Source organism: Salvelinus fontinalis, chromosome 15 (assembly GCF_029448725.1).
Source record: "Salvelinus fontinalis isolate EN_2023a chromosome 15, ASM2944872v1, whole genome shotgun sequence".
NCBI classification, from domain to species: Eukaryota; Metazoa; Chordata; class Actinopteri; order Salmoniformes; family Salmonidae; genus Salvelinus; species Salvelinus fontinalis.
Window position 1 is genome coordinate 44240426 of NC_074679.1, and position 15358 is coordinate 44255783.

The 15358-nt window shown below is 43.5% G+C and overlaps 1 long non-coding RNA gene across 1 annotated transcript in view; it reads left to right on the forward strand.

The window, feature by feature from the left end:
- The first annotated feature begins 7232 nt into the window (after positions 1–7232).
- Positions 7233–15358, forward strand: part of LOC129812049 (uncharacterized) — a 37565-nt gene continuing 29439 nt past the window's right edge. Inside the window, exons 1-2 of the long non-coding RNA XR_008752976.1 lie at positions 7233–7530; positions 12839–12946. This is a non-coding gene — a long non-coding RNA (uncharacterized LOC129812049). The remainder of the gene's footprint in view (positions 7531–12838; positions 12947–15358) is intronic.

A 15358-nucleotide genomic window follows, 5' to 3' on the forward strand; every position in this document is an offset into this window, starting at 1 on the left:
CAAACTTAATGACTCTCTTTCTCTATCTCTCTCCCTGTGTCCTTCTCCACACCCTCTAACCTCCCTCTGCATCGCCAGGGCCTGTTAAGAGCAGGGCGGGAGGGAGGAAAGGCTGGAGGGATGGAGGGAGGGAGGTAAAGTGTGTTGTGTGGGTAGCGGTTGGGTGGTGAGGCCCAGGATTTACCTGCTGGGCTGCAGCAGCAGACATTAAGGCAGCCAAGAGGCATCAGGCGCCACTGAAGCCTGACAGTTGCCCACATCAAAGTACAGAGGGAGGGAGGACACACCTTGATCCAGCCAGTAGGCCCCCCACCCCGCATCTCTCTCTCTCACTCTCTTGTCTCCTCTGTTCAACCCCCTGTCCCCTCACGTATCCCCTCACTCTCTCCTCCTTTCTCTTCTCTCCTCGCGCACCTTGATCCACCCACCCCTCAATTCTCACTCTCTCCTTTTTCCTCTCTTCAACTCTCACTCCTCACGCTATCCCACTCTCTTGTCCTCTCCTGCCCCCACCCCCCTCCACTCCACACATACACCCCATACCTGTCCGGACAGACACACCAGACAGTAGGCCACCCAGCCTCAGTCCCAGCCTTCAAAGACCTGAGAGCCTGAGAGACACGAGACACAAATAAACGTCTAGACGCTATATCTCACTGTGACCTAATGTCTTGGAATCTTTCTTTTTGTTCCATTCTTCTTTTTTTCTCTCTTTCTTTTTCATACGTGCACACTGTGTTGAGTTAAGATGACAGGTCAGGTCCAGGAAGTGGTGGAAGGAGGAAAGAGAGAATACTGTGTGTCTCTAAGAGCAATTAGACACTGGGTGCTTACATGGGAGGGAGTGTCACTTCACTCCCAAGCCTCAGTCTCAAAACCTAAAAGATCTGCACTGAGATGGTTTGTGAATATGGGCTCAGGTATGTACATGAAATGCATACAGACTCACAAAGATCCACTCCTATATGCTGTAGTCCATTTGGTTAACTAAATGTCCTGATTGCCTTTCAGAGTATAATGATTCCAGATACTCAATGCAGTAATTCCATAGACGAGCAAGCTATTCAACTGTCACACTGCACAGGGACATACAGAAATGGCGAGAGAGAGAGGGAGGCAGCTAGGCTAACAAAGTGTCTATGTGGGCATTTATAGCAGATAAACACTTAATGGCCTCCGCCACGTCATCTGTGTGTTTTATCTCCTTTCCTCAATCAGTCTCTTTATTAGAGCCTCCTCTAACGGTCTGTAAAATCGAACATAGTCAACGTACACTAATACACCATGTGGCCATGAATTACTGGGTGGCGTTCTGCTAGTTATGCTGTGGGACTAAGGCTCTCTCCTATTGATAGGCCCATAGATCATGTCTGCTACAGACAATCACAGATGGGTAATTGGAGCTTTTATGGTTGCAGATTTTATGCAGCTATTTGATATAAATTACCACACAAAGCACTAGCTGACCCAAGTCCTTTTATTCCCACACAGTCTTTGTTGGATTGGACAGGGCCTGTCTGAATAGTTCCTCTTAATAGTGTGAGGACCTCGGAGCCATTGGATCCCAATATTGTTTTTAATACATACCTGCTCCTGTTCTGTCTGAGGGCATTAATTATGTTTAGTACAGCTGGAAGACAAAAAGAGAAAGGAACAATCTCTCTCTCTCTTTCTCTCTCAGCTCCTCCCGCCACCCAGTGCTGGAAGGTGATTTTAATTGCCATGTGAAAACCACAAAAAAGAGAGCAGGCTCTCAATAAACATACGGAGCCACACCTAATGGGGGAATAGTTTAACCTTGCAGAGGAGAGAGAGAGAGGCTACCCGCACTGTAATTACAAAAGGAAAGTATTCTAGTGTTCTGTTGGGGGAATTCCAGCGTAAATGGAATGTGATTTCCTTTTTACGCACTTTTTACGCATATTGCGACATTGAACTTTAGCAAGAGAATAGCATGCTATTCACCCGCCATGGAGGAGGTGTGCCTTTAGATAACACCTTTACGCGCAATGAAACAATGAATAAGGTCGAGCAACCAGTGGAACAACATCGACTTTATTTTGTCTGATAGGAATAACACAATTCTCCATACACTGCAATTTACAAATTGATAAGAGCTATTGATAAGAGCTAGGTAAATGAGTAAGCCATTTGGATAAGGACAATTATTTTAGATCGATTTTATCTTATGATCACCGGAGACTAATGTAAAAACCAGTCAGCCAACTGCAGCATATCAACGTTTTCCATAGTAAGGTTCATGAAATGCTGCCCTTTATAACTTGGAAACCCAAATATTTGGCTTCAGCCTTGCTCAAATGACAGTCTAGAGACAAACCTACCGAGTTGATTTATGATTTCTATAACTTTTTAATCATATGCCCAGGCTTTTTTTTTGTACAATTTATAGATGACAGGTTGCCCATTATAGGGCAACCTGTCATCGGCATCTGGGTCCCAGGAGCATTACTTGGAGACGAGGCGATCTCTCTGTCTTGTCATTCAGTTAAGCCTGTACTCGATTGAACTACTGAGAAGTGCATAGGAAAATGTGTGCGTATGAAAGCCGTACATTTCCTAAGTCTGAATCGGTCCCTGAGTGATCTGCATGGCTTTATAGTGTACAGAGGTGTACAGAGGTGGTGGTAGTGGAGGGAATTATATTAATCAAGAAAAGGCCTAAATCAATCCATTTACAACAGTCAAACCATTGCTAAGGTCACAGCACACTCCACCTGTACATTTTGGTAACATATTTCACTGTATATTGATGCGGTTCCCAAACTAGGGGTCACATGGGGTCGCCTGATATGAAAATGGGGTTGCGCGATAATTTCCAAAATCCCTGAAACTTCTACAGTATATATATGCAAAAATATACATATATATAATATCGTCATTGTATCTCAAAATCACGGTAATGTGGTTCAACTTAAAAATCTAAATGAAAATGATTAAAATCTAAAAGAAACCATTTTTTCCAGTGCCCTTAGAGCATGGTAAAAGGCCGCACTTGAGCGTTGCACTTGAATCATTCCCACGATGAATAGCCAGGCCCGCTACGCTATGAAACCACACACTATAGCAGAGACTTTGATATTACCAGCCGCAAGTGATATGGTGAGGCAGAGGCACAGAAACTCACATCAATACCTTTGTCAGATAACACCGTTAAATGAAGAATTCATGCTATTGCTAGCAATCAAGAGGAAACTGACTGAACCACTCAAACTCCCCAGCTTATGCTCTCCAAACGGACTTTAGCTGTGAGGGCTGAGATGCCCACGTAATTACTTTTGTTCGCTATACATGTCGGGGGATGCTATTCACGAGGACATAATGTTCTGTCACATGATTCCCGGGCAGGAAACGGCACAGGGGATGTTCAGTGTGCTGCGTGGCTATATTGACGAAAAAAACTATTCCGTGGGATCGAATGGTTGGCTTTCGCACAGATGGGGCTCCATCAATGGCGGGATGGCGGGTAGGCCTCTGCACTCTAGATATGAATGTGTCTCCCTCTGCCATATGGACGCATTGTCTGATACACCGAGAGCAACTGGCGGCAAAAGAGCTGAGCAGGGAACTCTGAGATATACTGCAGCAGGTAACTTAGATTGTAAACTACATCAAACCACATCGACTACATGCACTCCTGTTCACAAAACTATGTGGAGATATGGGATCAGAGCGTGACAATGTTCCATTTCATACCAAGGCTTGGTGGTTATCGAGGGGCAGTGTTGGAATGATTTTTCACATTGAGAGAGGTTCGAACTGTTGTCATTCACAATGGATGTAAAAAAAAAAAAACTGACTTGGTTAATTATTTGGGAAACTGAACAAACTGAAAGCAAAGCACACAGGGGAAACACAAAAACATTCTACAGATGAGTGACCGAATCAGCGGATTCAGAGAAAATTATTATTATTGGAGAGAGAGTCTTTCAAAAGAGAACCCTACCCCCTTCCCTCGGCTGTGCCTGTTTCTAACAGAAAACAGCATCAACAAGTGTCCCACACGAGTGATGACTGCTCACCTCCAACGCTTGGAAGAGCACTTTGGGACCTACTTCCCAATCCGTTTGACTGTGATCCTGCCTCAGTTGACAAGCTGGTAAGTGAAATCGAACAGCTGATCCAGCTGGCATGTGACCGATTGCATTCATTAATGCAGCATTCAAAACAACTGGGAACTCGGAAATCTCAGACTTCAGTGTGTTCAATACAACTGGGAACTCAGAAAAAATGTAGCTCCGACTGGGAAAAATCATTTTAAACTATCATCCAACTCGCAATTCCAACTTGGGAACTCGGGCCTCTTTCTAGAGCTCTGACTGAGTTCCCAGTTGTCTTGAAAGCATCATAAAACTCATGATACCTTTCGTCAGCTCATATCTGTGTGAAGCTGGATTCAGTGCTTTAGTCTGCATTAAAACCAAATATCGATCCAGGTTGGATGTGACAGCAGAGATGATGTGCGCACTGTCGACCAAAACCTGACATGCGTCAAGCACTCCCATCTCATTGATACGTTAAGATACATTATGTCAGACTAATTTGCAATTGACTGTCATAGCCCCACATTAAAAGTATGTGATGGTGAGTTGAGAAGACAATCAGAAATACTGTTAGAATGTTTTTCAATTGACTGCCAGAGCCCCAAATAAAAAAGTAAACATTGGCTGTTAATTACATCATTTTCTTTTACATGGTTGGGGTCGCGATAATTTTCAGATATCAAAATTGGGTCATGGGCCCAAAATGTTTGGGAACCCCTTTCTTACACACATCGACTAAAGAGAGCGAGATTACAGTCGTCCGGAACAGCTGGTGCTCTCATGCATAGTTCAGTGTTGCTTGCCTAAAAGTGCGCATAAAAAACATTTAGCTCGTCTGGTAGGCTTGCATCGCTGGGCTACTCACGGCTGTGCTTCCCTTAGAAATCCGTGATAGTTTGCAAGCCCTGCCACATCTGTTGAGTGTCAAAGCAGTCCTGTATTGATTTGCCTGTTGGATGAAGTCGTAGCGGGATTTCTTATAAGTGTCCGGATTAGTGTCGCTCTCTTTGAAAGCGGCAGCTCTAGACTTTAGCTAAGTGCTGATGTTGACTGTAATCCATGGCTTCTGGTTGGAGAATGTATGTTCAGTCACTGTGGGGACGACATAGTCGATGCACTTATCAATGAAGCCAGTGATGTGGTGAACTCCTCAGTGTTATCAGATGAATACCTGAACATATTCCAGTCTGTGCTCGTGAAAATGTCCTGTAGCTTATCATCCGCTTCATCTGACCACTTCTGTATTGAGCGCGTCACTGGTACTTCCTGTTTGAGTTCTTGCTTGTAAGAAGGAAGCAGGAAGAACGAGTCATGGTCTAATTTACCAAAGGGAGGGTGAGGAAGGGCCTTGTATGCGTTTGTGTGTGTGGAGTAAATGTGATCTTGCGCAACTCATCAGTGAAGAGCACATTTTGCCAGTCCTGTCTGGTCCAGCGACGGTGGGTTTGAGCCCATAGGTGACTTTGTTGCCGGTGATGTCTGGTGAGGACCTGCCTTACAACAGGCCTACAAGCCCTCAGTCCAGCCTCTCTCAGCCTATTGCGGACAGTCTGAGCATTGTGCGTTCCTGGGCAGTTGTTGTTGCCATCCTGTACCTGTCCCGCAGGTGTGATGTTCGGATGTACCAATCCTGTGCAGGTGTTGTTACACATGGTCTGCCACTGCGAGGACGATCAGCTGTCCGTCCTGTCTTCCTGTAGCGCTGTCTTAGGCGTCTCACAGTACAGACATTGCAATTTATTGCCCTGGCCACATCTGCAGTCCTCATGCCTCCTTGCAGCATGCCTAAGGCACATTCACGCAGATGAGCAGGGACCCTGGACATCTTTCTTTTGTTTTTTTTCAGAGTCAGTAGAAAGGCCTCTTTAGTGTCCTACGTTTTCATAACTGTGACCTTAATTGCCTACCATCTGTAAGCTGTTAGTGTGTTAACAACCGTTCCACAGGTGCATGTTCATGAGTTGTTTATGGTTCATTGAACAAGCATGAGAAACAGTGTTTAAACCTTTTATAATGAAGATCTGTGAAGTTATTTGGATTTTTACGAATTATCTTTGAGAGACAGGGTCCTGAAAAATGGACGTTTCTTTTTTACTGAGTTTATGTATGGTCTGCAGCTGATCATACGTTATTCTAACTGAGCAAAAAAACTTGACACTGCCTTAACATTAGAGATTGGTCACCAGCTGTTGTTAACAAAGAGACACATCTCTCCTCCCTTCATCTTAACCGGGTCTGCCATCCGGTCTTGATGATGCATAGAAAAACCAATGAAACTTGCAGTACCAATCAAAAGTTTGGAAACACCTACTCAATTCAATTTTTTACTATTTTCTACATTGTAGAATAATAGTGAAGACATCGAAACTATGAAATAACACATATGGAATCATGTAGTAACCAAAAAAGTGTTAAACAAATCAAAATATATTTTATATTTGAGATTCTTCAAAGTAGCCACCCTTTGCCTCCATGACAGCTTTGCACACTCTTGGCATTCTCTCAACCAGCTTTATGAGATAGTCACCTGGAATGCATTTCAATTAAAAGGTGTGCCATGTTAAAAGTTAATATGTGGAATTTCTTTCGTTCTTAATGCATTTGAGCCAAACACAAGTTGTGTTGTGACAAGGTAGGGGGGTATACAGAAGATAGCCATATTTGGTAAAAGATCAAGTCCATATTATGGCAAGAACAGCTCTAATAAGCAAAGAGAAACGCAAGACCATCATTACCTTAAGATATGAAGATCAATCAATGCAGAAAATTTCAAGAACTTTAAAAGTTTCTTCAAGTGCAGTCGCAAAAAACATCAAGCGCTGTGATGAAACTGGCTCTCCTGAGGACCACCACAAGAAAGGAAGACCCAGAGTTACCTCTGCTGCAGAGGATAACTCCTTCAAGACTGTTGGAAAAGCATTCCAGGTGAAGCTGGTTGAGAGAATGCCAAGAGTATGCAAAGCTGTCATGAAGGCAAAGGGTGGCTACTTTGAAGAATCTAAAATCAATTTTGTTTTGTTTAACACTTCTTTGGTTCTTTGGTTACTACACGATTCCATATGTGTATTTCATAGTTTTGATGTCTTCACTATTATTCTACAATGTAGAAAATAGTCCAAATTAAGAACAACCCTTGAATGAGTAGGTTTGTCCAAACTTTTGACTGGTACTGTATGCCCATGTCCTCTTTCAGCCACGACTCTGAGAATCATAGGATATTACAGTTGTTCAGGTCCTCTTGAAAGGATAGTCTCGAACTGATCTCATCGATTATGTTCTCCAGTAACTGCACATTTGCCAAAAGAACAGAGGGCAATGGTGGTCTATTTGCTCGCCAACATAATCTTGTCAGGATGCCGCGTCACCTGCCTCTCTTTCTGCATGCTTCTTCCTCCGAGTCCCATGAGAGAGTAAGCAGAACGTCCAGAGCTGCCGACTCGTTGAAGTAGATATTCTCGTCCACATCGAGGTTAGTGATCGCTGTTCTGATGATGTCCAGAAGCTGTTTTCGGTCGTAGGAAATGATGGCGGAGACATTATGTAAAAAAAAACCCGAAAAAAACACACAAATTGGTCAGGAGCCGTATTCACTGCAGCACCATCTCTACACCGGGTCACAAGCCAGTGGCTACACCACAGTGTTTACCGCAGAAGACCCACAACATAACACAGATCTCCCCCTCTCTTCCTCTCTTTGTCCCTGGGATAGAGGGATGACAGACGGGAGCAGCGAGCGAGAGCGCGTGGGCGAGTGAACATGAATTGGTGCGCTGCTGGGACTGGCACTCTCAGGTCTGGGAGAAAATATGAGGGAAAATGTATGGGATTAGAAGAAAGGTTGCTGGGTGGATTAGCTGGCCCTTCATAGTGGAAGTACGTTCGTGCATGCAGGGGTGTTCTGCTGATGTGGACTACAGGGAAACAAACTGACACGAGGCAGAAGCATGTTCATTATTGTGACCATAAGCAGTAGGCCTAATTATTTGTTAATAGGATAGGGAAATACAGTCATTGTTTGTGTCTCTATTATTGAGTTGTGTGAAGGTCTAAGGCTATGGTTAGAAAGAGGGAACAATTTGATGATGGCCTTGTGGTTTTGGCTCTCTATGGCGTGTTTAGCAGGAGGGGTGTTGATTTGAGGCCTGGGGAGGCAACAATGATGGTCTGTGTGTGTGTCTGTGTGTGTCTGAGAAGAAGTGATGATTTGGGGTCTGTAGTGCTCCTGTGGGGAGGCCTGTACTGTGTGGCAGGCTGAGGGTTGGTGTTGGGTGAGGAGGGGGAGACAGACAGACAGACAGACAGGGTGAGGAGTGCGGGTTGGGGGTCTTGGCTGGCACTCAGTGCAGGGCTGCAATGTGAGACAGTTATCAGCAGGAGCCATGAGTGTCCCTCTCACCCCAAGAGACCTGGAAGAACAACATGACTGCTGCCCCGCATGGCTACACCCTGGCACACACACACACACACACACCCTGGCACACACACACACACACACACACACACACACACACACACACACACACACACACACACACACACACACACACACACACACACACACACCGCTTTGTTTTGGTGAAATCTCAGGAAATTTTGGAGTGTAAAAATGTTTGACCACAAAAATTCCTATTTTCCCTAAACCCTAACCTATTCCTAATCTTAACCACAAACTCCTAAACCTAACCCTGATTTCAACACGTTCTCACTAAAGAATATTTGCCAGAAGTCTACTGGCATGCTCTGATAATACAATTATGTACCTTGTAATAAAATACAGCTCTCGACAGTTAACTGACAGTGGTAAGGTGCTGAGTTCTTGACATCTATTACCACTTGTGGTGTGAGTTCAAATCCCCCATGGTGCCCCCAAAATATTAGAAATGTAGACTCTTTTCCCAATACAATACTGCAATAAAAGTAAGGTGCAATCACCACCTTGAAAATGAAGATCAGGGGCTCAATTCAATCCAACCCGCATTGCAGTATTTACTCAAAAGCACTTTGTCCAATGGTCAAATTATCTCACAGATTGGTCTTGGGTACTATATAAAAACCTTCAACTACTACCAGGTCGACCCCACACACAAGGTATGCTTTCACTTTTTGGAATTAGATCTGTGTGGGTATGTCACGTTCTGACCATAGTTCGTTTGTGTTTTCCTTGTTTTAGTGTTGGTCAGGACGTGAGCTGGGTGGGCATTCTATGTTTTGTGTTTCTATGTTGGGTTTGTTGTTTGGCCTAATATGGTTCTCAATCAGAGGCAGGTGTTTGTCATTGTCTCTGATTGGGAACCATATTAAGGTAGCCTGTTTTCACTGTTGGTTTGTGGGTGATTGTTCCTGTTCGTGCGTTCATGGTTTCCATGGTCTCTGGTTCAGGACTGTAGCTTCGTTGGTTTTTCGTCTGTTTATTGTTTTTGTTCATAATTGATTAGTATTCTAATAAATATGGATACACACCACGCTGCGCTTTGGTCCTCCTCTCCTTCTACCGACGGAAGACATTACAGGGTACGGATGAATATTGTAAATAAAGGACAACAAAACAATATGTATATTTCCCTCTTGTGGGATTAGAACTCAGTCATGGTGGTTGGGAAAGATACGAGTTGACATCACCACCAGTGTCATCTAATTTCGTGTTACGATGGATCTAGCTACAAATATAAAAGTATAATCGTCATAACCTACATGTTTTTGTCTTCGTAAAAGCACATCGATGTGTATGAAATGGTAAGCAAAAACTGCCTTACTGCCTTTTGAAATTTCTGTGATATCAATAGTCGAGCCAAGGAAGCATCATGCTAAATATATCGACACACCACTTACCAAGACCATTGCCAAATAAGGCACACTGTCACCTGCTTTTAGGTACGCCTTGAGGTGGTACCACCAGGCAGAGAATGTATTTCATACCGAACCCCTCCCTTGCGATGACGTAGAGGCACCTGCCTCTGCGTCACAATTTCAATGGTAGAGTTGAACCGCTAGTGGCAAAAAGAGCTAGATTTAATCCTAAAAGACCAACATATATAACTTTTGCAACAAACTGTCAAAATTAAGACTAGAATTGACATGTTTCACTATAACTAAGCCTAAAACATCTGGTTTTTGATTAAATACATATTTTTTTCATGAAACTTCATCTTAAAAAATCAGCTGGGACAGCACAGGTGAAACACATCCTGACTAACGAGATGACTCGCCAGCACAGGTGAAACACATACTGACTAAGGTGATTCCGGTCATTGTGCCAGCTAATGTGCTAGCGTGCTAACCAACCTTGAAATGGAGAGAAAAAACAACCTGTAAAACACACACACACACACACACACACACACACACACACACACACACACACACACACACACACACACACACACACACACACACACACACACACACACACACACACACACACACACACACAGCTCCTCCTCAAGTCCCCCACTCCTCCCCCCTTTTAGTTTGATGGCATTTTTTCAGGTAAATGATAAAAGCCGACTTGCAGTTAGGAAATGAGAAGTGTTCCTGACAGGCAGCCAGGTTTCATACGGGTCCAAACTCAGGGGCTGACATTTTCATTAGCAACATCCAGAGATGGGCAGTATTTCTGTTACATGTATTTGAAATATGTGCTTTAATTACTTTTGAGTATTTTGTATGTTGTATTACACTGGGCTAAACCACGCTCCAATGTAGTTTGTAACAAAATACTTTTGAAAGCTGTCATTTGTATTTTCAAAATACTTTTCTATAGCATTTATTTCCAGCTGTTCACAATTTTGTGGGCCCCTTTCACCCTAGATTGGCATCAAAATCTAAATGAATTCAATGTAAAAATGAACTGTAATGTATTACTGTAATGAGCTCCGCCCCAAAACAAGGCTAATAATAATACCCAGTGTGCATTGCAGTTGTTAATTTTCACATTTACGTTTACAATTAGGTCATTTAGTAAACGCTCTTATCCAGAGTGAATTCAACTAAGGTTGATAAACAACAACATATCACAGTCATAGCGAGTAAGACATTTCTGTAAATGTTACTAAGAATGTTGTTGCTGTGTGGCTGGCTATTTGCAAATGTATTTTGGTGTTTTAAAATACAAACTGGATGTATTTTAATTAAATACAATACAATCTTATTTTTTATTTTGATGCATTGGTCTTTAGAGTATTTTGTACTTGTATTTAGAGTATTTTGTACTTGTATTTTGTAATTGTAATTTATGCACATCCCTGGCAACATCCGCCTTTGAATTAGCTAAGCATTGTTGTTGGGCTTTGTGGTTTCACACACAGCATATACTTTGCCTAATCTCCCTAAAGACGCTTGGCAAATCTGAACTGTTTGTGTGCTTCTTTCAGGAATTTCGTCATTACAGGTTTTGTGTTTGTTTGTTTTGATTTTCTCCCTTTTTATATGTAGCACGGCCTGTCTTTCATCATGATCTGGTCTTATTGGAACCACTGACAGAAAACGACTGTAGCTTTTTCATTCTCACTATCAGCCACTGGCATGACCCCATGGAAGACAATGCCATCTTGCCATATCGTCTGCCCTGCCTATACTACATCAAATCAATGGCATAACTACACTAACCACAAATCATCAGTAAATGTCCATATAGACTACTTACTCTACTGTATCCTATATTTCTTCAGTGGAATGACAGGCTGTTGGAATGTTGCCACTGAAAGAATGTCTCGAGGAATGTTCTTCTAGTTAGCAGTTTACTGTCCAATGTGCTGACGCATAACATTCCTGAGATTGCAATACTTTCAGGTTTGAGAAAGTACAAAAGAAAATGTAACTTTCTCCACCCTGACCTACTTTGCGTGTGTGTGTGTGTGTGTGTGTGTGTGTAGTCCCATGGATATCTTATCCACATCACTGCTCCACCCACAGTGCAGGGTAGAAGTACTGGTACTCTCAATAGGACGTTCAGTTTGATTGTGTGTAACTACTGTATGTGCACCTGTCCGCATGAGTGCAGTGTTGTCTCCCTCTCTTTCTCCACCCATAACCCATCTCCCATCTAGCCTAACCAATCTTACAGCTAACCTCAACATCTGCAACCCCCTCCTCTCCATCTTTACCGTCTCTTCCCTTCAACTTATTTTTGCTTTCCCCCCAAAATACACCCCCCCCCCCACCCCGCTCTACCCTGCCGGCTCCCCTTCTCTAACCCCACTTCTCCCCCTCTTACCCCTTTCCCACTCTCCTCTCAAGACCCACCTCCAGACCTTCTTCTTCCCTTACTACAAATCTCTACCCCTTCCTCCACTCTCCAACCCAACCATCCTGTTCCTTCCTTCCCCAAATCTCCCCCTCCTCTCCCTCCCTGTCTCCCCCCTCTGTCCCGTGGTGCTGTGTCCTCTGGCTGCTGTGTCATGTGCTGCTGCCATAGGGGAGGTCCTCTCCACCCAGAAGGTTGTTTTACAGGTAGTTACCCTCCTCATTGTGGATATAAAGCCACTAGATAGACACTGTGATCTGCTGCCTGCCGTCAGCCGCCCGTCCCTGCGCTCAAACACAGCCCGACATCATGTGGCCCTTTCTAGGCTTTGAGGGCTGTCGCTACTTGCTACGGACAGGGGTCGTGTCCCAAATGACAACCTATTCCCTATATAGTGCACATCTTTGACCATTTGGGAGGCATACAGTCTCTCACTGCTGATGGTCCTTACAGCATCTCGACCAGGAGATGATCAGAATGACCAGGTATGGATAAAAACGTGACGTACACAGATATTTATTTCACCTTTTTTTAGCCAGGTAACCAGACTGGAGGGAGAAGATAATACATTTGCTATAGAGGACAGACTGGAGGACCCACTTTTCATCCACTTGACTCCAGATGACCAAATGATGATAGCCAGGTAAGACATTTGGAACAAATGTTCCTTTTTAGAGTAACAACATGATAAGAGAGCCTGAATAGGATTCTCTGGCTGGTTATGTTTTCTCCAAGTATAAATAAATCACTTTTTAATATCTTTTTAACATTTGTAATAGGATTTAGGAGTTATGCTAAACAAGATGATTTGTCACTCAATTCGACACATGTTGTATTTGTAAACTATTATAAAAAAAATATTAATCTATCTAGATTTATAATATTTTTGACTAGATAAATTGAAAATGTTTCATTCATAGCAGCGTTGTAATTTACATCTGCATAATCTGCTATTTTGATTAATGTCTTTCGGAGCATATGCAGCGGGGATATGGGTACTTTTAACTCTAAACGGATTTAACATGTTGGATTAGCGCAAAGGCAGGAACCTCTTCCAAATTACAAAACATTCTTAATATTTTCTCATTTGCTGAAAATGGATGTACAGGGATCTTTGCGTGTAATACCATGAACATGTGTGTAAAGTTGGAGATGGAACTTGGCCCTGTGCTGCCACAACAAACAGACCTATCTGACAGCTCACACTTTAATCCCTGATTTTATTCACTAATCATTATTCAAATTAGATTTCTGGAGGGAAAAACAAAGATATGTTAAAAATCGGTTTAGAGTAAGAGAGTAAACTACCGGAAAATAAATAGCCTATTCAAACAGCAACATCTAAAATACCTTAGACTACATATTCAACCAATGATGGACATACACTATATATACAAAAAGTATGTGGACACCCCTGCTGACAGGTGTATAAAATCGAGGACACGGCCGTGCAATCTCCATAGACAAACATTGTAGAATGACCTTAATGAAGAGCTCAGTGACTTTCAATGTGAGATTGTCATAGAATGCCACCTTTCCAACAAGTCAGTTCATCAAATTTCAGCCCTGCTAGAGGTGCCCCGGTTAACTATAAATGCTGTTAATGTGAAGTGGAAATATCTAGGAGCTACAAGGGATCAGCCGCAAAGTAGGTCCTTGGTTGCAAACCTTCACTGACGAGTTCCAAAATGCCTCTGGAAGCAATGTCAGCACAAGAACGGTTCGTTGGGAGCTTCATTAAAATGGATTTCCATGGCCGTGCAGCCGCACACAAACCTAAGATCACTATGTGCAATGCCAAGCGTCGGCTGGAGTGGTGTAAATGCTTGCCGCCATTGGACTCAGTGGAAACGCGTTCTCTGGAGTGATGAATTACGCTTCACCATCTGTCAGTCCGGATGCCAGGAGAATGCTACTGTACCTGTGCCAATGCATAGTGCCAACTGTAAAGTTGTGATGGTCTGGGGTCGTTTTTCATGGGGGCTAGGCCCCTTAGTTCCAGTGAAGGGAAATCAACACTACAGCATACAATGACATTCTAGACGATACTGTGCTTCCAACTTTGTGGCAACAGTTTGGGGAAGGGCCTTTCCTCTTTCAGCATGACAATGCACCTGTGCAGAAAGTGAGGTTCATACAGAAATGGTTTGTTGAGATTGGTGTGGAAGAACTTGACGGGCCTGCACAGAGCTCTGACCTGAACCCCATCAAATATCTTTGGCCTAATCGCCCAAAATCAGTGCCCGACCTCACTAATGCTTTTGTGGCTGAATGGAAGCAAGTCCTCGCAGCAATGTTCCAACATTTAGTGCAAAGCCTTCCCAGAAGAGCGGAGGCTGTTATAACAGCACAGGGGATCAACTCCATATTAATGCCCATGATTTTGGGCTGAGATATTCTACGAGCATACTTTTGTCCACATACTTTTATCCATGTAGCGTATGTCTATTTTCAGTATGTTGGTGTGTGCACGTCACGCACATGCTCTACTCTCGCTCGCTCTCTGTGCATGCGTATGTGGGAATGTGCACATTCATATTTAACATACAGTTAATCCCACTGACCCCCAAAAAATTGCTCCTAAAAGATGTGGAGGAAACAACACAACAACCAGCACAGCCTCCGGTCTGATCGTGATTGAACAGGTCTTTAGATTAAGTCAACTTGACCAACCTGGGTTCATAAATACAGCCAACAACTCTCTTTTTCTCTCCCTTTTCTCCTTTGGTCAGTGGATTTACTGTGGTAGGAGTAATAACTGTCAGGGCAAATGCCTGGTAAAGTGCCGGACAAGGGACCAGCGGAGGGGGAGTATTTATCACGGTATTGACTTTGTGACTGCGGTGTCGTGAACTCTTTTGTCATAAACTGGAGCACTCAGAGCGAGCGCAGGCGATCAATACGAGGAAAACTGCTGTCAGGTCCTCTCCCAGGGAGCATTGCTTTTGTTACAGCCACTTAGGGGTCTGATAAATGCCCCCGCCGCAGAGAGAGAGGGGAGGAGAGGAATCGAGAGGCAGAGAGAGGAACCCAAATTCCTACACCTACCACCCCC